The sequence below is a fragment of the Callithrix jacchus genome, chromosome 1 (genome assembly GCF_049354715.1).
Source record: "Callithrix jacchus isolate 240 chromosome 1, calJac240_pri, whole genome shotgun sequence".
In the NCBI taxonomy this organism is placed as follows: Eukaryota; Metazoa; Chordata; class Mammalia; order Primates; family Cebidae; genus Callithrix; species Callithrix jacchus.
In genome coordinates, this window is record NC_133502.1 from 15127016 (window position 1) to 15138663 (window position 11648).

General features: G+C 46.3%; 1 long non-coding RNA gene across 1 annotated transcript; it reads right to left on the reverse strand.

Moving 5' to 3' along the window:
* Positions 1-5765: 5765 nt before the first annotated feature.
* LOC118151498 (uncharacterized) lies at positions 5766-11632 on the reverse strand. The gene is made up of 3 exons (XR_004739846.3): positions 8910-11632; positions 7754-7879; positions 5766-7076 (listed from the first exon to the last, which is right to left on the reverse strand). It is a non-coding gene; the product is annotated as an uncharacterized LOC118151498 (long non-coding RNA).
* Positions 11633-11648: the final 16 nt, after the last annotated feature.

Genomic DNA, 11648 nt, shown 5'->3' on the forward strand with positions numbered 1-11648 from the left:
TGGCCCCAAGTCTGTTCTCCTCAACTGCCTGAGGCTCCATGGTAACTGCCTCAGCGCATCTTAGAGTAACCGCTTGGCTTCTCAAGCCTCCCAAAAAAAGCAGAGCTACGTGTAACAGCTTTTAATCTCACAATAGATGAAGCACTTGTGTATGCTGGGTCCTGTCTCTCATTTCTGCCCTGTGGACAGTAAAAATCTCCTGCACCAGAAACACTGTTGAGAAAGCTGCCTGGATACTTCAAGCCTCTCAGCTGATAGTGAGTACCGATTTAACCCAGGAAGATAATTCAGAGAAAAGAATTTCTCAAGGCTGGGTGTGGTGGCTCATGCCTGTAATACCAGCACTTTGGGAGGCCAAGACAGGAGGATCACTTGGGCCAGGAATTCAAGACCAGCCTGGGCTACACAGCTAGACCTTGTCTCTACTAAAAATAAGTAAATAAATAAATTAGCCAGGCATAGTGGCGCATGACTACAGTCCCTGCTACTCAGGAGGCTGAGGTGGAAGGATCAATTGGGCCCCGGAGGTTGGGGCTGCAGTGAGCTGTGATCGCACCACTGCACTCCATCCTAGGCAACAGAAAATGATTGTCTCAATAAGTAAATAATTTTGGTCCTGAGAATATCTGCTTCTCTGTACAATTTTTCTTCATTGTGTTTATGCTGTACTCTCCACCCTGAACTATACTAAATACCTAGAACACATTATATGGGCATATGTACCTATGATGTGTGTCTGTATGTACACACAGGCACTCACATGCACACACATGTGCACAGAAACACAGATACACACACACAGTCACACACACAGACACACATAGACACAGACACACAGACACACCCACAGACACACAAACACACAGCACACACACACATCCACTCACACACACACAGACACATACAGTCACAGACAGACACACAGAGACATGCAGACAAGACACACAAGGGTAGACACAGACACACACAGATATACATGCAGACACACAGACACACCCATGACACACAAACCTGGAGATTCACACATTCATGCAGACTCATACAGACACACACACACACAGAGATCCACCCATAGATACACATACATGCACACACAGACACACAGAGACACACATAGATACACACACAGACACATGCAGAGACAGACACATACACAGGCACATGCACAGACATACACAGACACACAAACACAAATGCGCAGACTCACAGACACACACAGATCCTCTCATAGACACACAAGCATGCACACAGATACAAACAGACACACATAGATACACACATGGACACACAGACACACACACAGACACACCCACACTGTCCCCCCCCCCCACAGCTTCACTCAGAGCCCAGCAGATATGAAATAAATTACAGCTATTTTTTATCATTGTTGCTTCCGATGAGAGTCTGGCCTTTAGAACCCGGTGAGAACAGGAAGCGGACCCAGAGACGCCCAGGAGCACCGCCTGCTGCGGACGCGAAACCTGCGCCCCCCAGCGGATGCTCCGGGTTCTTGAGCATAAAATAAATTGAGTGCGTGCCTGCGCCCCCTTGTGGTGTGAAGGGAGCATGACGCGGTGACTGGCCCAGGCGCTGACATCCTTGCTGTGATGTCAGCCACCCTGCTGCTGTGATTACCCCACACTTTCCGCTGGCTGACTGGTATTCATGAGCATAATATAACATCAGCTATATAGGGGTCGCTGTGCTAAGGAAGCCCTTTCTGAACCGGATCTCATGAAATATTTATGACGACACTATTGGGTAATATTGTTAGTATTGCCACGTAGACAGCAGGAAGCCATAGCTCAGAGAGGTTGAGTTCCCTGTCCAGAGTCACACAGCACAGAGGAAATGGGTGTAGGACTTAACCCTAGGTCAAGCCCCCGCTCTAAGCCACATATCCTCTGCACGAGTCCCACCAGGCACAGTTAAGGCCTGTCTTAAATGCAAGATCCATGCAGGCCCCTTTGAAAGAAAATACTTTCTTGTGAATTAAAAAAAAATTTTTTTTAAGGAGACTTCAGTTTGAGACACTGCATTAAAAGTAAAAGCTGTGAGGGCAGGAGATCGGCGGGCACATCCCACCATCGACATAGCACAAGCCTGACCCTGCAAGCTCTGCTTCCCTAGAACGCACCGTCCACTTGGTCCAAAAAAACCCTACTCATTTTTTTTTTTTTGAGACGGGGTTTCGCTCTTGTTACCCAGGCTGGAGTGCAATGGTGCGATCTCGGCTCACCGCAACCTCCGCCTCCTGGGTTCAGACAATTCTCCTGCCTCAGCCTCCTGAGTAGCTGGGATTACAGGCACGCACCACCATGCCCAGCTAATTTTTGTATTTTTAGTAGAGACGGGGTTTCACCATGTTGACCAGGATGGTTTCGATCTCTTGACCTCGTGATCCACCCGCCTCGACCTCCCAAAGTGCTGGGATTACAGGCTTGAGCCACCGCGCCCGGCCCCACTCATTTTTTAAGATGATCACAGACATGAAAACATCACCAGATTTAATTCTCAAAGGACATGTGATGAGGCACCATGTTCTTCCCTCCACTCTGCCAAGCATTTTTAATGGGCCTCAATGTAATAAATCCTAGTCTAGAATATGGGTAGAATAAAGCTATAGGTGTCACTTCATCCAGTTGACAGTGATCATAATCACATTTCTAGTTAGCTAGTCCTTTAATCTTCCATTTATAAAACTTCCCTTAATATCCAGATGCAGAAGAATGAAATATCTTCTTATCTCACAACATCTACAAAAATCAACTCAAAATGGATTCAAGACAAACTTAAGACCTGGAAACTGTAAAAGTACTAGAAGAAAATATAGGGGGAAATCTTCATGATGTTAGTCTGGGCAATGATTTCTTGGATATAACCCCAAAAGCACAGGAAACAAAAGTGGAAATAGACAAATGAAATTACATCCAATTGAAAGGCTTCTGCAGAGGAACACCATCAACAGAGAGAAGAGACAGACTATGGAATAGGAAAAAAACCGTAAACCCATGTGTCTGATAAGGGGTTAACATCCAAAATACATACAGAACTCAAACAACTCAATAGCAAGGAAACAAATACTCTGATTTGAAAAATGGGCCAAGGACCTGAATAAACATTTCTCAAAAGAAGACATACAAATGGCCAACAGGTCTACGAAAAATGTTCAACATCACTAATCATCAGAGCAATGCAAATTAAAACCACAGGGAGACACCACCTCACACCCGCTGGGATGTCTACTACCAAAAAGATGAAAGACGTGTTGGTGAGGATGTGGAGAAGGGAGACTGTTCCCACTGTTGGTGGGAATGTAAATTAGCACAGCCATAACAGAAAGCAGTATGAAGGGTCCCAAAAAGTGAAAAATAGAATGGGTAGGGTCCGGCTATCTCACTACTAGGTGAGAGGACAACAGAATCCCAGACAACAAAATCAGTCTTGGGAAGATACCTGCACTCCATGTTATTGTAGATACGTGTTGCTCCCTTCCAAGGGCGAGGGAGGCTCCTTCCTGACCTCCTCCAGCTAAACTTGTGGCCACGTGGGCTTGTCACTCTGACCTCTGCCTCATCTTCACATCACCTTCTCCTCTGTGTGTCCTCACATCTTCCTCTGCCTCTCTCTTAAAAGAACCCTTGTAGCTGGGGGTGGTGGCTCATGCCTGTAATCCCAACACTTTGGGAGGCTAAGTTGGGCGGATCACGAGGTCAGGAGATAGAGACCATCTGGTCAACATGGTGAAATCCCATCTCTACTAAAAAAAAAAATACAAAAATTAGCCGGGAGTGGTAGCGCATGCCTATAGTCCCAGCTACTTGGGAGGTTGAGGCAGGAGAATCACTTGACTTGAATCTGGAAGATGGATGTTGCAGTTAGCTGATATCATACCACTGCACTCCAGCCTGGGCAACAGAGTGAGACTCCGTAAAAAAACAAGCAAACAAACAAAAAAAAAAACACAACACTCTTGTGATGACATCCAGGCCCATCCAGCAACAAGATGGGATGTTCTCCTCATCCAAAGATCCTTAGTCACATCTGCAAAGACCTTTTCCCCAAATAAGGCCACATTTACATTTACAGGCTCCACGGACTGTGATGTGGACAAAAATGGCTTTGGGGAGCCATTTTTCAGCCTACCACACGTGGGATGCAACAGACAAGCCATGCTTGCGTGAGCTGACTTGGAGCTGCTCGCCCTCCCCTGGGCTGGAACCAGAGGCGAGGCTGACAGCACCAGGACAAGAGGCTTCTGCCAGAACGGCAAAGTGGGACAGAACCGTGCACCTTTGGCCAAAACAGCAGAGCTGGCATGCAAGCGAGTCTCTGTGAAGAACTGTGCAGCTGTTTCTACACAAGTGCATATCAGCCAGGTGTTGTGGCGCTGGCTTGATTTATTCCGCAGGAGAGAGCCAGTAACCACCCATCAGTTCTGTCCAGGGAATGGGGATGACAGCTGCTGCGGCTGGTTCTACATGGGTTTGCTTTCCACTCACCTTCGACATTACTGGAATAATCGCAGCAGGTGCCTGCCTGGCCGACAAATCTTGTTCCCAAAGGGCAAATCTGCCCGTGCTCCATCGTATTGGGCCCCTTGGTGGCTCCCAGTGCCCACGTCCTTCTACAATGCTACATGGCGATGCCTCTTTACACTGGCAACCCTTCGGTTTCTTAGTCCCCCGAGTGTGGGAGGTGGGGATTTGAGGACACGGTCACGGTGGGTGGAAAGACAGACTTTCATAGCATCATAGCCCACCGCTGCTGAAAATCAGTGAATATCAGGCAGAGGAGGGTTTATGGTGGGAGATTCTCCACTCTGGGGCACCAGAAGCTCTGAAGACTTTGCACAAGAGCAGCCCCTCCAGGATGATGCTGGGTCTGCCCCTGTGCTTCTGTGCCAGCCACATAACCACTGGCCGAAGGAATAAATGAATCCAAGGTAAGTTAGCAACAGCATTCATAATTCAAAAATGTTACCAAATTGTGATCAGCTTACTGCAAAGGGTTATGCATCGACACTGTACAAAATTCAGAAGGTGCAGAAGGATGCATGCCTCTTCCCAGGTCTTGGTGGTGGCAATCAGTGTCACCAGCATCACTTGTATGCTCACAGGATCTTATGCGTCTATGAGCAAAAACATGCACGTAACACTGCTTTTTTCATTCGTGATCTCTTAGAAATCATTCCAGAGTAGGAAGAACACTCAGGACACTACCCCAAAATACACACCTTGCTCTACTGAGTATTTTACCCTGAAGGAATTTGAGAAATGTAAGTAGAGAAAGGACTCCCTGACATTCCCCTGAGGCAAGTCAGGTGATCCTCATGTGAGAGGTACCCTCCCTGTTCCTGGAGGAAAAGAGCATCCTTATCTCTGGAGACAGGGGGACCCCAGAAAAAATCTGAATGCACAGAGCTTGCCAACTTTCCCCCAGTTTACTACTCTTCATGCCTTTTTTGCCCTACCACACTTTTTGTTTGTTTGTTTGAAACGGAGTCTCGCTTTGTCACCCAGGCTGGAGGGCAGGGACGTGATCTCGGCTCACTGCAGCCTCTGTCTCCCAGGTTCAAGCGATTCCCCTGCCTCAGCTTCCCAAGTAGCTGGGATTACAGGTGCGTGCCACCACACCCGGCTATTTTTTTTTTTTTTTTTTTTTTTTTGTATTTTAGTAGAGACTGAGTTTCGACCATGTTGGCCAGGATGTTCTCAATCTCCTAACCTCGTGACCCGCCGGCCTCGGCCTCCCAAAGCCCTGGGATTACAGGTGTGCGCCGCCGCGCCTGGCCGCCCTGCCACATTTGTCTGTAACTCGGCATTCTCCGCCAAATCGAGGCTAGAAGCCCTCAGGCTAACCATTTCTTCAGGTCCTAATTTCCTTATGAAGGCTCCCATGTCAGGTGAAATTTAAATAAGTGTGTATGCTTTTCTCTTGTTCATCTGGCTTTTATTACAGGGTCCCAGCTGAGAACCTAGAGGGGTAGGAGGAACATATTTTCCCCCCACCTACAGCAGTGATTTAAAGGGATTCCTTTATTCTCGTTTTCCTTTTACAGCTGCCTAGTGTCTCATTGTATAGATGTGCTTCGTGGACATTTTCTTTCCAGGCTTTTGCAAGCAAAGAGCAACTCGTTACCTTTACAAAAGCAATGTTCATGCATGCAAGGATATCTGTAACACAAAGAAGTGGATTTTCAAAGCATTTCAAAAGTATGTGTATTTGCAATTTTGGTAAATATTGCCAGGATGACTGCCAAAGAGGTTATACCAATTTAGGTCCTCCCCCCACAAGAAATAAGAGTTGCCAACACAGTATATTATCAAATGTTTTGATCTTTGCCAATCTAATAGGTGGAAATGACGTGAGCGTAATTATACTTTGCACCTTTCACGTGAGTAAGATTGCACCTCTTTTTATATGCTTAGGGGCCTCTGTACTTTGTGAGTAGGGAGGTCATTCCCTTTGACCACGTTGTTCTTTTTTCTTATTGGTTTGTATCTAGAGCTCCTTATCTGCTAGGGAAATTAGGCCTTTGCATGGAATATTTGAATAATGAAGTAGAAATTGCACAATGTTTAAGCAGAATGTTTTTCTCTCATTTTGTGTATAGCGAATTGTAATAGAATTGATTGTGGAAGGTCGTTTTCTTATTTCTGGAGATGGGATCAATCCATTGATTTTCAATGTGGTACATTTTCCCAAGTTTCATTTTTGCATTGGTTAAATCTTTCTGTGGTGCTTAACTTGCGTTCTCTGAGATTTTATTAATATTTTGGCTCATGCTGTTTCCACCACCTGACATTCCTGATGGGTCCCATCCTCCCAGCTTCCTAAACCCAAACCAAGTCCCCCAGCCTTCACAAAACGCACCCCGCTGCTCCCATCCACAAGCATCTCGATTCTCTGGGCCTCTGGAGGGATGAAACACTGAAATTCGTGCCGCAAAGTCTCATGCTGCTGGGTAGTGTTCTCGGTTGTTTTGTGTGTATACATCTCATCCCACTTAGACAGAAAACTCCTACCAAGGAAGGAAGTCCATCTTCCATGTCTTCACATCCCTTAAGATTCTCCTGGGAACAGGGTATGAACATGATAAATATTATTAACTTAAAATAACTTCTAGAGGATCTTAATCCATGTTCCACGGATACAATGTGGGGTGTCCTGAATTATTATATTACAATTTTTGTTTATTTATATGCTATTACTGGTGGTGCCCTTATAAGAAGAGAGAGATACACACAGACATGGAGAGAAAATGGCCATAGAAAGACAGGCAGAGATTGGAGGGGTGCAGCCACAAGCCAAGGAATGCCTGGGGCCACCACAAGCTGGGAGAGGCAAGGAAAACTCCTCCTCTGGAGGCTGGGGAGGGCGCACGGTCCTGCTGACACGTGGCACTTAGACTTCCAGCCTTCAGGACGGTTAGACCATACACTTCCATTATTTTAAGCCACCCAGTTTGTGGAACTTTCTATGGCAGCCCTAGGGAACCCCTAGACACACTGTGTATGTTTGTCACCAATAGAAATCACAGATATTTTCATGCAAGATTATAGTTGCTGCAGACATTTGCAAATGTTTAAGCTCGTCACTACTTTGAAATTATAGTAGTTATTAGACCCAACGCTACATCTTATATTTAATGAGGTAATAAATAACTTATAAATTTGGTTTTAAAATATTTTGATATTGTCATAACCTTATTTCAATATAATGATTTTCCTTATTATTTTCTTTATCTTACGCATTTTAAAACATTATTCCGGGAAGAGGTCCGCTGGCTTCACCAGAATGCCAAAGGGGTTGGGTTCCATAAAGTTCTGTCTGAGCTGCAGTACTCCAACATATCCAGAAGAGGGCACTAGAGCACCTAGGCAAAGTTTCACGGAAATTAACACTGCACATTTTACTGTATTTCCCTCCATTGCAGATACAGAAATGTGCTTTAAATTCATGGTGTTTTTAGAATATTAATAATGTATTCACTATAATCAGAATCTGGAAATACTTTTGGGCTTGCTTTCCTATCTGTTGACTTAAATTGTCCATACCATTTTTTCCTTATTTATGTTTTTATCAAGGTAAAATATACATATATAATTTACCATCTTTACCATTTTTAAGTGTGAAGTTCTGTGGTAATAAATACATTTATATTCCTTTTTTGTACCATTAAAAATGCTGACATGAACAGTTGGTGCTAAAGTTATTTTTAAACTGTAGCCCATAGCTGGAACTACCCTATAATTCCGTCTTAATGAAAATATTATATGAGCATAAAATGGAAATTAAAATAAAGAATAGGCCAGCATGGTGCGTCACACCTGTAATACCAGCACTTTGGGAGACTGAGGTGGATGGATCACCTGAGGTCAGAAATTCAAGACCAGCCTGGCCAACATGATGAAACCCTGTCTCTAATAAAAATAGAAAAATCAGTTTGGCATGGTGGCAGGTGCCTGTAATTCCAGCTACTTGGGAGGCTGAGGCAGGAGAATTGCTGGAACCCAGGAGGTGGAGGTTGAAGGAGCCAAGATGACGCCCTTGTACTCCAGCCTGGGTGACAAGAGCAAAACTCTGTCTCAAAACAACAACTACAATAATAATAATAATAGAATAGAATAAAGAATAGCCTGACCATGTTACAGATGTACAGAAAATACGGACTAGTGTGCATCCGCAGTGACGACGGCAGCGTGGGTTTCCCGCAAGAGAGAAGGACCTTCTAGGTTCCTGTCCAGCCCAAATAGAACACTCCCCAGAGATGCACTTTGTATATGTAATGTACTGCAGCCCTTGTTTTCTTTGCAAAAAACCCTTTCAAATAGTGTTTCCTGAGAGTGGGATGGCTTTGATATTTGCTCGGTTATCCCAAAGAACTGACTTGCTGAGCTACTCACCTGCTTATGGTATGCGGCGATTTTGACCTGGAGGCCAGTTTGAAGGCAGGACATTTTTATCCTTCTCTTTCTCCCATCATCTATCCCAGAACCCACGGCCCTCCAGAGACAGCAAATTCACAGCTTTCTGCCTGGAAGAACAAGAGACTAGAGAAGGAGAATGCACTCCTAGGGTGCCCCACCTAAGACTGGCATTTGGCTTGGTGGGTGAGGCCTCTGAATTGCCAACAAAGTCTCCTAAGAATCCCAGAAGTACATTTCAGCCCCCGTGTCTCCCTGTGGCTCAGGATGTCAGGGAGAAATAGTCCCCAGACCCAAAAACTCCACAGAGAGCAGGGCTCCCTTCTCACCAAACTGGAGGCATACGACTTCAAACCCTAGTGTAAATCCTAAATCATATTGGTGTTGGGGCTCAGAAAACAATGTGCCAAAGTGTGGTGCTTCGGCAGGCTGAGAACGGTGAGCTAAAGCAGATTGGAAGACCTTGGAAGCAGCCTCAGAAGCAACGTCTCTGGGACCTTCTGCCTTCTTGACACCTGACACCCGCCCCCATCACCCCAGACAGGCCATAGAAACCAGAATTCCTCTTCCTCAAGGCGGTCATAGAAAGTAGAGCTCCTCTCCCAAAGAGCAAGCCATCAAACCTGAAAGATCACTCTCCCTTCTCTCTCAAAGGCCCTCATTTCTGGAGAAGTCCTGCCCCACACCCAGGAGGAAGGAATGGCGCAGTGAGGCCGAGAAGGATCTGGAGGCCAGACAGGCCCTGCTGGGTTCCCTACAGACCTCTCATCGTTTGACCACACCCATCATCCGCTCCCATTTCTGCATGGCTGTTCACTTTTCAGTGTTCCCTGCGTCTTAGATCTTTATTGCTGAAGGCTCCGTGTCTCATTAAACTTTGATTACATAAACTTGTGGCTGGGCACTGTGGCTGGCACCTGTAATCCCAGCACTTTGGGAGGCCGAGGCAGGTGGATCCCTTGAACCCAGGAATTCAAGACCAGCCTGGGCAACATGGGTGAAACCCCATCTCTACTTTAAAAAATAAATAAGGCTGGGCGCGGTGGCTCACGCCTGTAATCCCAGCACTTTGGGAGGCCGAGGCGGGTGGATCACGAGGTCAAGAGATCGAGACCATCCTGGTCAACATGGTGAAACCCCGTCTCTACTAAAAATACAAAAAATTAGCTGGGCATGGTGGCGTGTGCCTGTAATCCCAGCTACTCAGGAGGCTGAGGCAGGAGAATTGCCTGAACGCGGGAGGCGGAGGTTGCAGTGAGCCGAGATCGCACCATTGCACTCCAGCCTGGGTAACAAGAGTGAAACTCCGTCTTAAATAAATAAATACAGAATGAACTTGTTACGCAGTGTCGGCTGTGACCCTTATATTGAGGAGAAAGGGATCACACTTTTCCATCCCTGCAGTTTCTGGCATCAACTGTGGGGCGGCTGAGACACCTGGTGGTGGCAGAGCCTGCAAACGTCATCCTGGGACAACTGACAAAGCCTGGCGAGGAAAATCTAAGACTTGTTTTTTTTTAACCAAGGGCAGCTCTCTCAGATCTCTGCCTGCAGTGCCTGGTTGAGAATGGAAGGTAAAAATTTCTCTTTATTCCTTCCTTTGCAAATTTAGATTAGCAGGAGAAAATCATTTGTATGAACTAGTTCTTGTGGATTGTGACTCTGGTGATTTTTTCTTGGCAGGAGAACTCTGGTTTTATGATCCCTTCCCTCCCAGAGACAGTCTTTGTTTTACACAAACACCAAGAAGAGAGCTGGACAAAAGCATAGGTGGGACGCGTGTGTGGCTCGGGGTGCCACCTGCTGCCGGCTCTCAGTCACCTGTGTCTCCCCCTCTTCTGGCTGTCTTTGGGAGGGCTGGGTCTTAAGAGGGCTGTGTCTTTGTGCTTCTTTAGAGACACACCACACATCCTTGGTTAAGTCATAAAAGGCTTATTGGTTTTGATTCCAAGTCACTTGGCAGATACCTTTGGTTGTCTTTCTTTTTTAAAAAGTAGAAAAAGTACAATACTGCCAGGAGTATTTGCTGTTTGTCCTGGCTAAAATCTGATAGTGCGTTATTTGAAAGGATTTTCTTTTTTTTTTTTTTGAGATGGAGTTTCGCTCTTGTTGCCCAGGCTGGAGTGCAAAGGCACGGTCTCGGCTCACTGCAACCTCCACTTCCCGGGTTCAAGCGATTCTCCTGCCTCAGCCTCCCGAGTAGCTGGGATTACAGGCGTGTGCCACCACGCCTGGATATTTTTTTTGGTATTTTTAGTAGATACCGCGTTTCATCAAATTGGTGAGGCTGGTCTCAAACTCCTGACCTCAGGTGATCTGCCCGCCTTGGCCTCCCAAAGTGCTGGGATTGCAGGCGTGAACCACCGCGCCCCGCCAGGATATTTTTTTTTTAAGAGCTCTGTGGTCAGACGTCGGCTTGATTGGAAAGATGACATTGACGCTGTATGTTTTTTCAGGCCTCTATGCTCTTGCTCTCTCTCTGGGATCCTGCTTCTCCCACGGGAACTTCTCCGTTGACGGACACTCTCTTCTCGAACCACTGGTAATGACATGCTCGGGCCCTCTGGCCGCCTCCTTTCTTGTTGGCATAATTTTTGCCGAGGATCTCATGGAGCTTCACTGGCCGTTGCGGGAAATGTGCGATCGCCCCAAACTGGCTCCTGGAAGACGTCTCCTTTCCTTGGCTTCCGCTCTCCCTCCCTCCTTTGTCCACTTTGA